The 15046-nt window shown below is 46.1% G+C and overlaps 1 pseudogene; it reads left to right on the forward strand.

Annotated features, from left to right (window-relative positions):
- Positions 1-14600, forward strand: part of LOC137303934 (nucleolar protein 56 pseudogene) — a 43659-nt pseudogene extending 29059 nt beyond the window's left edge.
- Positions 14601-15046: the final 446 nt, after the last annotated feature.

A 15046-nucleotide genomic window follows, 5' to 3' on the forward strand; every position in this document is an offset into this window, starting at 1 on the left:
CCAAGGCCAATATATCCTTCTGAAGCTGCGGTGCCCAGAACTGCTCACAGTACTCCAGGTGCGGTCTAACCAGGGTTTTGTATAGCTGCAGCATAACTTCTGCCCCCTTGTACTCTAGTCCTCTCGATATAAAGGCCAGCATTCCATTCGCCTTCTTGATTATTTTCTGCACCTGTTCATGACACTTCAATGATCTATGTACCTGTACCCCTCGGTCCCTTTGGACATCCACTGTTTTTAACTTTTTACCATTTAGAAATTACCCTGTTCTATCCTTTTCTGGTCTCAATATTGTAAAAAGGATATAGAGACATTGGAGAAGGTGCAAAAAGATTTACTCGGATGATACCAGAACTGAGAGGTTATACCTATCAGGGAAGATTGAGCAGGCTGGGATGCTTTTCTCTAGAAAAGAGAAGACTGAGGGGTGACCTGATAGAAGTCTTTTAGATTATGAAAGAGTTTGATTGGTTGATGTAGTCAAGATGTTTGCACTTATGGTGGAGACCAGAACTAGAGGTCATCAATATAAGATAGTCACCAATAAATCCAATAGGGAATTCAGGAGAAACTTGTTTACCCAGAGAGTGGTTAGAATGTGGACCTTGTTACCACATGGAGTGGCTGAGGCAAATAGCATAGATGCACTAAAGGGGTAGCTAGATAAGTACATGAGGGAGAAAGGAATAAAAGGATATGCTGATAGGATTAGATGAAGTCGGGAAGGAGAAGGCTCATGAGGAGCATAAACACCGGCATGGACCTGTTGGGCCGAATGGCCAGTTTCTGTGCTGTTCATTCTATGTAACTCTATCAAATCCATTTAACATTTTAAACATCTTGATCAAATCACCACTCAATCTTCTATACTCAAGGGAATAAGCAAGGTTGTACTTTTTAATCCCACCTCACTCATCCACTGTTACACAACTGTTAGGAGTGTAGGAACACCACAGGATAGTACAGAGCTGGAAGAGACTCTGGGGTTAAATTTCCACAGAGTTTCTCCCGATCACCTGCTGTAACTGCGACAGACTGCTGCTGGTCTAAAGAGCACCCTGCTGCATCATGGGCTTTGATAGTAAGCTTTGAAAGTATTTGCTTTGAAAGTATGAGGGATAGACATGTAAAGGTCAGAAACGATCTTACTGTGCATTAATGGAAGGCCAATATGGATTCTGTTAGTTTGGCTAACCTAGTAAACTCATTAAATTTTTTCTTGCACTGTTTCCAGGTGCAGGAGCCAATGGCAACAACAACTTGCATTTATATAGCACCCTAATGAAGGAAAAAGCTCCCAAGTTGCTTCACAGAGGTGTTATCAGGCACAAATGGATGCTGAGCCAAAGATGGAGAGATTAGGAGAGGTAACCAAAAGCTTGGTCAGTGGCACGAGGGAACCACCTGCTCCAATTCCCCCTGGGCTTGTTCTGATTGGAGACCTGTAGGACTGATTGCCAACTTCCCCCATCCCCACTCCCCTCCCCCCCTCCACCATGGACGATCTATTATTTAACTATAATATATTACAAATCTTACCTCTGTATGCAATTCATATCTGCACAACTTGACTTTATCATACTGTTTATATCTGTGTTTGTTCCCATTATGAATTCTTATGTCCACATTCAGAATGAGTTTTGCCTTTGTCAACTCATCGCCCTGTGATTGGGCAATCTGGCCACTAGATTCCCATAAACCACTGAAAATTTTGTCATCCATTTTTTCTCAGTAACTGAAATTTCTTATTTCTAAAATAAAATGAAAACAAAATCAGCAAATTATACATCTCCCAGTAACTTGATTAAATTTATCCAATGAATTGTATTTTGTGTCTGCTAATGCATTCCTTAAAGTTTTTACTTAATGATCTTAGTCTCTCCCATGAGCCTGGGCTTAGATTTGATATTTTTGCTCAGGCCCTGTGAGGTGAATTTGATTTGTGTAGTTAAAGAATGAGCACTGTACCTAATTTCGCAGAATGTATCAGTATTATTCAAGTCAGCTATGCTGATGGAATATTTTTATTTAGCTTCTGCCACTTTCTCCTCAGTTGCTTATCTTCAAATAATTTTGAAAAACAGGAGAACAATTTCAAGACAAAGGCAAAATGCTGGAAACACTCGGCAGGTCAGGCAGCATCTGTGGAGAGAGAAACAGAGGTAAAGTTTCAGGTCGATAATCTTTCATCAGGTTTCAAGAAATTTATTGAGGTAAACTCTATATTGAGTGTTATTCTTTTAAAGAGCATGGGCGCTAAATTGGGCCATGTAGCGCCCATTGTTTTGGTGCTACACAGCCTCTCTGACATCCAAGATGTCATCTTGGATGCGCATGCACGTTTCCAGGGTGATGTGCGCGGGACGCCATCTTGGTATAGGAGTTAGCGCAGGCGCAGATAACGAACGCTGGAATCATGTAAAGTAGGGAGAAAATGGCTTTAATCAGTGTGCCATTTTGGGACTTAACACTCAACTCAACGCACAGCCTTAACCCCTAATATCTGAGTGCCTGGAGGACCCCCCCCCCCACCAGTGCTATTTAAAGGGACCATGTAGGATTTACAGGTTAGTGGCTGGATTATTGCTTCTGGCTGCCAAGACATTTGTAACTGTTTTTGGAGGTCTCCTACACTTGAACACTAGGACGCGGGGACATAGCCTAACATTTAGAGCCAGGACGTGCAGGAGTGAAGTTAGGAAATGCTTCGACACGCAAAGGGTGGGAGATGTTTGGAACACTCTACTACAGACTGCAGTTGATGCTAGCTCACTTGTGAATGTTAAATCTGAGATTGATAGGTTTCTGTGAACCAAGGGTATTAAGGGATATGGGGCTAAGGCGGGTATATGGAGTTAGGTCACAGGTCCACCATGATCTCATTAAATGGTGGAACAGGCTTGAGGAGCTGAATGCCACTGCCACTTGCTGCCTCCTGATATGCGCCACCTTCTCCTGCAAGAAAGCGGGATTTGTGTCTGGGTGATGTGCCTGTCATGGTTGCATAGCTGCCAGTGTGTGTGGCCTGTGAGTTGTGGCTGGGCAGCTTGAAACAGTGGTAATGTGTAAGGGTGAGTGGAAGCATCTGGTTGGAAGAGTTGAGTACTGATGGAAAGAGTTTGTTGGTATGTGGGTGATGGGGGGTGTAGTGCGTGGTGCAGTTGGTAGGAGACGCCACTTGACAGTTGACCTCACTCGCCTTGACCACTCATGTCAAAGCATTGAACTTCTTCCTGCACTGCATCCATGTTCATGATGCTGTGCGCCTGGCATTGACTTCATCCCCCGCTGCCTCCCACTGCCTTTTAGATATATGTCTAGACGGCCTCTTTTCCCCCCCACCCCCTCCTTCTGTCCACCTCTTGCACCAAGGTCTCTAGTGCATCAGCAGAGAACCTTGGTGCACACTCTCTCGCACTCTCTGGTACCAACTCAGATCGGGAGATTGGTGAGGTCTGGCGTGCAGATTGGAGGATGTGGGATTTAGTAGTGCACAACCTTTATTCAATGTTTGAACATAACTCATCTGTGTGTAAACATAGGGACGGGACCTGCATCTGTTTTTTACGTGTGCGATATCTGATCTCCGTTCAGACTCCGTGCAGACAGTAGACTGTTATTTTCAGCAAATAACAGGTACCAGCTACCTTTAAGAGATTTCTGAGAAACATCATCCCTTTAAGAGATTGAGCTCTCCCTGCTGGTAGAAAGTGTGAATTGCATTGATTCCACGTGCAAGGCCTGGAATGGAACACTGATTGCAGGTTAGTACTCGGGTCGGCCGAATCTTGCGTCCTGCCTGTGCAAGGGTCATTGGGCGTGGGATAGTGGCGCATCACGTTAACCGCGCCCAAAAATGGCCCTTATCCAATTTTTTTTCCCCCTTTGTGTGAGAGAGGAAAGAGAGAGTGAGGGGACTAATGAACGTGTTCTGTTTACGTGCGTTATAATCAAGTTATTAGGAAATATATCATTTTCTGATCTTTTTCCATTTTGTTTTGTGATCTATTAATTGGAAAGTGTATTAAGTGAAGAGACAGAGAAACCAAGTCGAAAAAAGAGAGAAAAGAAGAGAAGGAACGTTTTTTTCGTTTCATTTTTCAAAATAAAAACACCAGTTGGATTATGAAGAAAACTAATTATCTCACCTGTGTTTTGTTGACTGTTAGAAAAGGTCAATGTTAATTGTTTATGCATGAGACACATTCAAATTTTTAACATATATAAACGAGAGAAGGACATAAATAAAGTAAGGCAGACACTTTCTTTCCTCATTCTAATTTGATTTTTTTTAAAGTAAATTAAATTCTGAGAACAAAAAAATCTCCTTGTGGGAAACAGAAGCAAAGTTTGGGTTGTGGGAGGTGAAGAGAAAGAGATTGAGGGTGAGGAGGTCTCTGACTTCTCTTCCCACCCCCCCCCCCTACCCCAGGGGGAGGGAAGAAGCAAATAATAGTGTGGGGGGAGGGGTGACTGGAAGGGTTTAAATCAGGCAGGATGACAGCAAAGAGCAATAGAAAATTTCAGCAGTGAGGCCTACTGCCACCTCACCATGTAACTTGCATTTGCCCCCCCCCCCCAATGCCGTGCCCCTCCTGGGACCGCTGCTGGGCGCTCCTTTCCCACGTACAAAAGATAGCAGGAGATTGAGCCTGAGTCCTCAAAGGATTTCTCTGCTGTCCGTTACTGTTACCTAATCATAACCCGCCCTCCCTCTTCGCTCCACCCCGTCCCCCCTCATTTTGTTCCCTGTCACTGTCTCCCCGCTCCTCTTCACTGCCCTCCCCACTCTCTCTTCTCCCACCCTGTCCTCTCTTGTCCCTGCCCACCAGCCTCTCCTTCCCCCCCTCCTCTTCTGCCCGCCCACACTCTGTTCCCTGTCTCCCTTTCCCGTCTTCTCTCTCTTCCCCTCTGTTCTCCTCTCCCTCCCCTTCCATCTCCCCTTCCCTGCCAATTCTCTCTCTGCAATCTAACTCTGCTTAAACTAAAAATTACCCTTGGTGTGCAATGCTGTGGGAGATTGATGAATATATGACAGTGTGTCACTGGGTATAACCCTTGTCTATATAAATTATACGGTAGTTGATCTCTCGTATCATTGCACATGAGTGCCAGGAATTTCCTCGCGGCTTCTCCTGATCGGCCACTGTAACTTCGGTGGAGTTTCCGCCAATTTTCATAAAAAGTGACATCATCAAGTTGGGAGAACCTTTGAAGAAATTCCTCAAAGGGGGAGTCGAGACCAATGTCGGAATATCCTCACGGCTTAGCCCACTCTCCAGCTGTAACTTCAGAAGTTCAGCAGAAACCCAGTTCACGGGTGTAAATGGGGTTTCTGTAGGGTTGCCAACTCTGGTTGGACATATTCCTGGAGGTTTCATCACATGACCTTCAAGCACCCCCACCCAGTTCAAGCAAACTTTTTCCCCATCTCCAATGCTTTTATAACTAATAAATGAATGTGTTCAAAGTAAATGAAAAACACTCAATTTTTTTAACGCCCCTAAGATTTTTGTCCTGGGTGTTGCTCACAGCAGTGTCCTGGAGATTAATCTTTGATTCTTGGTGACTCCAGGAAAATCCTGGAGGGTTGGCAACCCTTGGTTCCCAACTAATTTACGGTGGCAGACCAGGAGTAGGCCTGAGGAAATTCTCGGTGCTGGTTTAGTCTTAAACTGAAGTGGGATTAGAAGCCGAGCTAATTGGATCAAGACTCACAGATTCCCCATTCTAAAGTCATACATTGTGGAGTGGAATTTCTGCAGTGGTTTTTCTGATCTACCGGCGTAACTTCAGCAGAAGATTAGCCGAAATCCCAAAGGAATGGCGTCAACAGCCGTTTGGATTTATCTCTGGGAAACTCTACCCTCTGTCCTTGTTTTTATATTTCCATTATAAATTTCTATGTAAACATTTATGACGGAAACTACCTATGTCTACTTGTCACGTGATAATTACACACTGATGGAAACACTTATTGGGAATTTGGGCTTAGAAGTCAGCTAAATGATCAAATAAAATTTTAAAAACACAGGAAAGAATGCAGGGTTCAAAGGAATGTCAGAACAAGGGCAGGCGAGGTGTTCATTTCTTCAAAAAACTTATTTAAAATCATAATATTATTTGTTAATAGAAAACTATTCCTGATATTTGGGAATCCTTTGTAACTGCGATCTGAGTGTTTGCTTCAGCCTAACAGTGTGTGAACTGAAAACAAGCAAAACCAGTTAATTCAGGGAGGCTTGAGTGTCCTTGGACCTCCTGGCAATCTAAGGGTCAAATTAAATTGGTGTTAAAAACCCAATGGACTAATTGTGCTGTAGTAAATAAATCGTTTAATGGTTTCAAGAGTGGCTATCAGTGGACTGTTAGTAGAATTAGGCGTGGACATAAAACTCACAACAATTATACCATACTCCCTTGGAACAATAAAAACCTACAGTTCCAGACTTGTATACGTGCTGTGAGTTGGATAGCATGCCATGAACAAATAATTACCCCTTATCTATGGTGTAACTCATAGGAGATCCTACAGAATGATCACTACATTTTCATCTCTACTTTATTCCATGCTGACAGATTGTCGCATTCAGGCTAATAATTAGAGTCAGGTTTATTTGCAAGTAAGATAATTATACAGGAGCAGAAAAAAAGATACTGATGATATCCATGTAGAAAACAATGTGGTGAATTCCCTTGAGGCTTTTCCTGCACCACTGCCATAAGTTTGGTGAAAGCCCCATTTATGCACATTCAGGGGTTTCTGGTGAAGTTGCAGCAGCAGAGCAGGAGATACCCCCAGGAAATTGACCCCCAATAGGTCTGTGATTCAGGCAGGTGCCCCCAATTTCCCATTTATTAAAAGTAATGGAATGGCATTTTTTTTTATTCGTTCATGGGATGTGGGCGTTGCTGGCGAGGCCAGCATTTATTGCCCATCCCTAATTACCCTTGAGAAGGTGGTGGTGAGCCGCCTTCTTGAACCGCTGCAATCCGTGTGGTGAAGGTTCTCCCACAGTGCTGTTAGGAAGGGAGTTCCAGGATTTTGATCCAGCGACGATGAAGGAACGGTGCTATATTTCCAAGTCGGGATGGTGTGTGACTTGGAGGGGAACGTGCAGGTGGTGTTGTTCCTATGTGCCTGCTGCTCTTGTCCTTCTAGGTGGTAGAGGTCGCGGGTTTGGGAGGTGCTGCCGAAGAAGCCTTGGCGAGTTGCTGCAGTGCATCCTGTGGATGGTGCACACTGCAGCCACAGTGCACTGGTGGTGAAGGGAGTGAATGTTTAGGGTGGTGGATGGGGTGCCAATCAAGCGGGCTGCTTTGTCCTGGATGGTGTTGAGTTTCTTGAGTGTTGTTGGAGCTGCACTCATCCAGGCAAGTGGAGAGTATTCCATCACATGCCACTGTGTGCTCCCAATCGAGAATGCAAATTCATAAAATTGCTCCTTTAAACTCAGTTGAAACTGGAGTTAAGATATTGAGGAAAGTTGGAAGTTTATCTTCCAGTCCAAAAAATCTCTAAATTAACAGTTGTCATTCAACCAAGTTCCCAGTCACAGTGGTGCATCCTGTGCTTAGAATCACATGATGAATGGCTCTTCACATCTTGTCCAGGTTTATATATCTGTTAATGCTTTGAGCAAAGTATCAGCAGATCTGCTGATTCTGCAGTACCTGATGTCTAATTGGAACAATCTCGTCACTGTGGAAAGACATGAAGTTAACCAGATACAATTCGGATAGGCCCGCTGAGCAAGTCATCCAAGGCAAACATTGTACCCTGGCACCAGCTCCACCCCCCTTCTCTCCCTCTCCTCCTCCTCTATCACCCCATTCCCACCCTCCCCTCCACCTTCTCCTCTACTGCACCTTCTTCCACTCCACCTTCTTCCATTTTTCCTCCTCTCTCTCCCCTTCCTTTCTCCTCTCCTATCCTCCATCCCACCTCTTTTCTCTCATTTCTTCTTCCCTCTCCTTGCCTTCTTTCGCCTTCACTTTTATTCCTTCATTTTCTTCTCCCCTCCCCTGCCCTCCTCATCTTTCCTCCCCTCACCTCTCTGCCTGACCCCATCCCGAGTATCCCTTTCCTGTCCTAACTCTTCCCCGCCTCACTCCTCTTTTCTCTCTTCAAAATCCTTCCTCCCTACCATACCCCAGCCTTCACCTTTCTCTCCCTCTGCTGCCCTCTTTTTCTCTCCGCTTTAGTCTATTCCCTCCCCATCCTCACCTTCTCCTCTTTTCCTCTACCCATCTCCTTTTCTCTCCTTCTGCCCCTCTCTCTCTCCCATTCCTTTTCACCTATCTCCCATCTGCATTCTCTCCCCTGCCCTGCCTTGGTTCAATTAATTCTCTGCCCTCTAACCGCCCCCCGACAGGAAAAGTACCCGTAGCCTTGACCAGTGTTATTTGACACAGGACGGAAACTCTGCTTTTGTCATTTGTTTTTGGCAGATAGTTAGTGCCAGCTCTGCCTTGAATTCCCCACTGCTTCCAATGGTCCTCTTGATACTGAATCCTTCCCGTTTATTCTGTGAAGTTCAAAATCATGAACAGTTTTGACAGAATAAATAAGGAGAAACTGTTTCCAGTGGCAGAAGGGTCGGTAACCAGAGGACACAGATTTAATGTGATCGGCAAAAGAGCCAGAGGTGACTTGAGGAAACATTTTCTTACGCAACGAGTTGTTATGATCTGGAATGCACTGCCTGAACAGGTGGTGGATGCAGATTCAATGGTAACTTTCAAAAGGGAATTGGTTAAATACTCAATGGGAAAAATTTAGAGGGAAAGAGCAGGGTAATGGGACTAACTGCTCTTTCAAAGAGCTGCCACTGGCATGGTGGGCCGAATGGCCTCCAACTGTGCTCTACTGACTATGATACTATGAGTGATCTTGCCAACAACTGTGCATGTGCAAGGTTTATTCAGAGCTTTGACAATCTGACTAGGACCCTCCATGATGTCTTGCCAGTGTATCTTTGGTCTGGTTGACTAAGTTTGATTTGGGAGAGTTGACAGTGTAGCCCAACCAAATCCAAGATGGCAGACCCACTGCAATGCCACCTTCCTTTTAACTGCCAGCACCCATTGGTTGGGGTAACCCCTGGAAAGAAGGAAAGAACTTGCATTTATATATCACCTTTCACAACCTCAGGATGTACCAAAGCGCTTTGCAGCCAACGAAGTACTTTTGAAGTGTCGTAACTATTTTAAAGTAGAAAACATGGCAGCCAATTTGCATGCAGGAAGGTCCCACAAACAGCAATTCGATAAATGACAAGATTATCTGTTTCAAGTGTTGCTTGAGGGATAAATATTGGCCTTGTCACTGGGGAGAACTCCCCTGCTCTTCATCGGATAGTGCCATGGGTCCACATGTACGCTGATGACACCCAGCTCTACCTCACAACCACCTCCCTCGACCCCTCCACTGTGTCTCATTTGTCACACTGCTTGTCCAACATCCAGTACTGGATGAGCAAAAATTTCCTCTTACTAAAAATTGGGAAGACCGAAGCCATTGTCCTTGGTCCCCGTTGCAAACTCCGTTCCCTCGACACCGACTCCGTCCCTCTCCCTGGCCACTGTCTGACGCTGAACCAGACCCTTTGCAACCTTGGCATCCTATTTGACCCTGAGATGAGCTTCCGACCACATATCTGCTCCATCACCAAGACCATCTACTTCCAGCTCCGTAACATCGCCCGTCTCTGCCCCTGCCTCAGCTCATCTGCTGCTGAAACTCTCATCCATGCCTTTGTTACCTCTAGACTCGACTATTCCAATGATCTCCTGGCCGGCCTTCCATCTTCCACCCTCCATAAACTTGAGCTCATCCAAAATTCTGCTGCCCGTATCCTAGCTCGCATCAAGTCCCGTTCTCCCATCACCCCTGTGCTCAATGGCCAACACTGGCTCCCGGTCCAGGAACACCTCCATTTTTAAAATTCTCATCCTTGCTTTCAAATCCCTCCATGGCCTCATTCCCCCCCTATCTCTGAAACCTCCTCCAGCCGCACAACCCTCCAAGATCTCTGTTCTCATCCAATTCTTGCCTTTTGCACATCCCCTAATGTCATCGCTCCAACATTGGCGGCCGTGCCTTCAGCTGCCTCGGCCCTAAGCTCTGGAATTCCCTCCCTAAACCTTTCCGCCTCTCTACCTCTCCTCCTTTAAAACATTCCTTAAAACCTACCTCTTTGATCAAGCTTTTGGCCATCTGTCCTAATATCTCCTTAGGTGGCTCAGTGTGAAATTTTGTTTGATAATCGCTCCTGTGAAGAACCGTGGGACATCTTATTACATTAAAGGCGCTATATAAATGTGAGTTGTTGTTGTTGTTGTTGTTGTTGTTGTTGTTGTTGATGATGATGATGATGATGATGATGATGATGATGATGATGATGATGATGGGATCTTTTACGTTCATCTGAGAGGGCAGATGGGGCCTCTGTTTAACATCTCATCTGAAGGACGGCATCTCTAACAGTGCAGCACTCCCTCAGTACTGCACTAAAGTGTCAAACTAGCCTTTGTGCTCAAGTCTCTGAAGTGGAGCTTGAACCCATGACCTCCTGACTCAGCGGTGAGGGTGCTACCCACTGAGCCAAGGCTGGCACCTAACCCCTCCCACCTTATTTACCTTACAGGCGGTTGACTACGATAATGCTCTTGGCATTGGAGACAACCATGTAAAATAAATGGGGAGTGAAAAGTAAAATTATATTAACAACATCTATCAGATTGTGAAAGGTCATTCCTGCTCTGCTCTCAAGCTGGGATAAGGGATAAGGAATGGCCTGCACATAAGCCTATTATTTTTCTCAAACCATGAAATGAATCCAGGTTGAACACATCTAAATAGAAGCAAAAGCCTCATGACTCCTGGACGTGTATGATTCCTAGTCACCGACTCCATCCCTCTCCCTGGCCACTGTCTGAGGCTGAACCAGACCGTTCACAACCTTGGCCTCCTATTTGACCCTGAGCTGAGCTTCCGACCCCACATCCTCTCCATCACCAAGACCGCCTACATCCACCTCCGCCTCATCTTATCTTCTGTTGAAACACTCAACCATGCCTTTGTTATGTCTGGACTCAACTATTCCAATGCTCTCCTGGCCGGCCTCCCAGTTTCCACCTTCCGTAAACTTGAACTCATCCAAATCTCAGCTGCCCGTATCCGAACTCGCACCAAGTCCCAGTCAGCCATCACCCCCCGTGCTCGCTGACCTGCATTGGCTCCCGGTCCGGAAACGCCTCGATTTTAAAATTCTCAGCCTTGTTTTCAAATCCCTCCATGGCCTTGTGCCTCCCTGTCTCTGTAACCTCCTCCAGCCCTGCAACCCACAGAGATCTCTGCACTTCTCCAAATCTGTCCTCTTGTGCACCCCCAATTTTCATCGCTCCACCATTGATGCCTGGACTCTGGAATTCCCTCCCTAAATCTCTCTGCCTCTCCATCTCTCTCTCCTCCTTTAAGACGCTCCTTAAACCTAACTCTTTGACCAAACACCTGTCCTAATATCTCCTTATGTGGCTCGGTGTCAAGTTTTGTTTGCTAACGCCTCTGTGAACCGCCTTGGGATGTTTTACTAAACTAAAGGTGCTATATAAATGCAAGTTGTTGTTGTTGTATCACTATTCTAAGCAAATAGCATGTGGTGATTTCTATCCACTTATATATTGGTCAGCAAATCAAAATGCACTGGAAACACCACTACTGTAAAACAGGAGGCCAATCATCTCAGCCCCAGGACATTGCTGCAGGAGTTCCTCAGGGCAGTGTCCGAGGCCCAACCATCTTCAGCTGCTTCATCAATGACCATTCATCCATCTCCATCAATCTCCATCATAAGGTCAGAAATGGGGATGTTCGCTGATGATTGCACAGTATTCAGTTCCATTCGCAACTCCTCAGATAAAGAAGCAGTCTGTGCCCGCATGCAGCAAGACATGGACAACATCCAGGCTTGGGCTGATAAGTGGCAAGTAACATTCGTGCCAGACAAGTGCCAGGCAATGACCATCTCAAATAAGAGGGAATCTAACCACCTCCTCTTGACGTTCAACAGCATTACCATCACCGAATCCCCCACCATCAACATCCTGGGGGTTACCATTAACTAGAAACTTAACTGGACCAGCCACATAAATACTGTGGCTACAAGAGCAGGTCAGAGGCTGGGTATTCTGCAGCGAGTGACTCACCTCCTGACTCCCCAAAGCCTTTCCACCATCTACAAGGCACAAGTCAGGAGTGTGATGGAATACTCTCCACTTACCTGGATGAGTGCAGGTCCAACAACACTCAAGAAGATCAACACCATCCAGGACAAAGCAGCCCGCTTGATTGGCACCCCATCCACCACCCTAATCATTCACTCCCTTCACCACCGGCGCACAGTGGCTGCAGTGTGTACCATCCACAGGATGCACTGCAGCAACTCGCCAAAGCTTCTTCAACAGCACCTCCCAAACCCGCTACCTCTACCACCTAAAAGGACAAGGGCAGCAGGCACAAGGGAACAACACCACCTGCACGTTCCCCTCCAAGTTACACACCATCCCGACTTGGAAATATATCACCGTTCCTTCATTGTCGCTGGGTCAAAATCCTGGAACTCCCTTCCTAACAGCACTGTGGGAGAACCGTCACCACACGGTTCAAGAAGGCGGCTCACCACCACCTTCTCAAGGGCAATTAGGGATGGGCAATAAATGCCGGCCTCGCCAGCGACACCCACATCCCATGAACGAATAAAAAAGAAAGGCTGCACAGACAAACAGATACAGTAGGTGAAATCATAGAATCATAAAAATTTACGGCACAGAAGGAGGCCATTCATCCCATCATGTCTGTGCCGGCCAAAAAAGATCTATCCAGCCTAATCCCACTTTCCAGCTCTTCGTCCGTAGCCCTGTAGGTTACGGCATTTAAGGTGCACATCCAAGTACTTTTTAAATGAGTTGAGGGTTCCTGCCTCTACCACCCTTTCAGGCAGTGAGTTCCAGACCCCCACCACCCTCTGGGTGAAAAAATTTCTCCTCAGCTCCCCTTCTACCAATTACTTTAAATCCATGCTCTCTGGTTATTGACCTCTCTGCTGAGGGAAATAGGTCCTTTTGTCAACTCTATCTAGGCCCCTCATAATTTTATACACGTTAATTAAATCTCCCCTCTGTTCCAAAGAAAACAATCCCAGCCTATCCAATCTTTCCTCATAGCTAAAATTCTCCAGCCATGGCAACATCCTCGTAAGTCTCCTCTGTACCCTCTCTAGTGCAATTACATCTTTCCTGTAATGTGGTGACCAGAACTGTACGCAGTACTCAAGCTGTGACCTAACTAGTGTTTTATACAGTTCTGGTATAACCTCCTTGCTCTTATATTCTATGCCTTGGCTAATAAAGGAAAGTATCTCATATGCCTTCTTAACCACCTTATCTACCTGTCCTGCTACCTTCAGGGATCTGTGGACATGCACTCCAAGGTCCCTCTCTTCCTCTACACCTCTCAGTATCCTCCCATTTATTGTGTATTCCCTTGCCTTGTTTGCCCTCCCCAAATGCATTACCTCACAATCATTGATATATACTATAGAAAGCAAGGGACCAAAAGCAAGCCTTCCAGTCACAAAAGCACCCATCGACCATTACCCTTTACTTCCTGCCACTGAGCCAATTTTGAATCCAATTTGCCACTTTCCCTTGGATCCCATGGGCTTTTACTTTTCTGACCAGTTTGCCGTGTGGGACCTTGTCAAAAGCCTTGCTAAAATGACAGTATCCCAGCCAAGGTTGCAGTAGTGGTGCTACAAATGGGACAGGCAGAATACAACTCCGCTGATCAGTAACCAGTGACTGCTGCCGGGGCGGGGGGGTGGGGGGGAAGGGATTTTAACCCCCAAGAATCTGCTCAGAGTGCCCTGGAAAACATTAATGCTATTTCTGAAGGTATTGTTCATGAGGACATGAGACTGCTGCTGGAGACTAACATGCCTGCTTCCAGCAAGAAAAAGAAGGTGATCCTGCGGGTGGCGGATCCGAAAATCGGAGCAGCAGTGCAGGAGGAGATTGGCATCCAGTGCCAGACTGGAGGGGTAGTGGCAGAAATCATTCGAGGGGTACGGCTTCACTTCCACTCCCTGGTGCAGGGCCTGACTGCTCTTTCTGCTGCCAAAGCCCAGCTGGGTCTGGGTCACAGTTACTCTCGGGCCAAGGTGAAGTTCAATGTGAACCGGACCTACAACATGATCATCCAGTCCATCAGCTTGTTGGACCAGCTGGACAAGGACATCAACACCTTCTCCATGAGAGTCAGAGAGTGGTACGGTTATCACTTCCCGGAGTTGATTAAGATCGTTGCTGAGAATTACACTTACTGCCGCCTGGCGAAGCTGATTGGGAACCGCAAGGAGCTGTCGGAGGAGAGTCTGGAGGCACTGGAGGAGATTGTAATGGACGGTGGCAAGGCCCAGGCTATCCTGGATGCTTCGCGCAGCTCTATGGGTATGGATATCTCTCCCATTGATCTCATTAACATTGAGAGCTTCTCAATCAGAGTGGTGTCTCTGGCTGAATACAGGTTACATGGGTAAGATGGGTATGGAGGGATATGGTCCAAGTGCAGGCAATTGGGACTAGCTTAGTGGTATAAACTGGGCGACATGGACATGTTGGGCCGAAGGGCCTGTTTCCATGTTGTAACTTCTATGATTCTTCTATGATTCTAAGAATGGGTGGTTAGTTAAAATAATTGATTTTTGGAGCACAACCTCAATCCAGCTCCAACCCGCCCACTTGCGGCTTTAAAGGAGGCATGTTTGGGTGTATATGAGTAACCTACTCACTGGAGGTAGGTCAGTAATTGGTATAGGCGGGCAGGTTATTCTATCATCAATTAACGTCCTTGTAAGGCGTTAAGTAGCTCTTTTTAAATTGAATTTGACTCAACTTCAAATTTAATGTCTCCAGCGAGAATGGCACTCACCTCATGATCTGGACCTTCTCGCCAGTGAAAAGGAGGCGAGAAGGTCCAGATCAT

The sequence above is a fragment of the Heptranchias perlo genome, chromosome 36 (assembly GCF_035084215.1).
Source record: "Heptranchias perlo isolate sHepPer1 chromosome 36, sHepPer1.hap1, whole genome shotgun sequence".
Taxonomy (NCBI): domain Eukaryota; kingdom Metazoa; phylum Chordata; class Chondrichthyes; order Hexanchiformes; family Hexanchidae; genus Heptranchias; species Heptranchias perlo.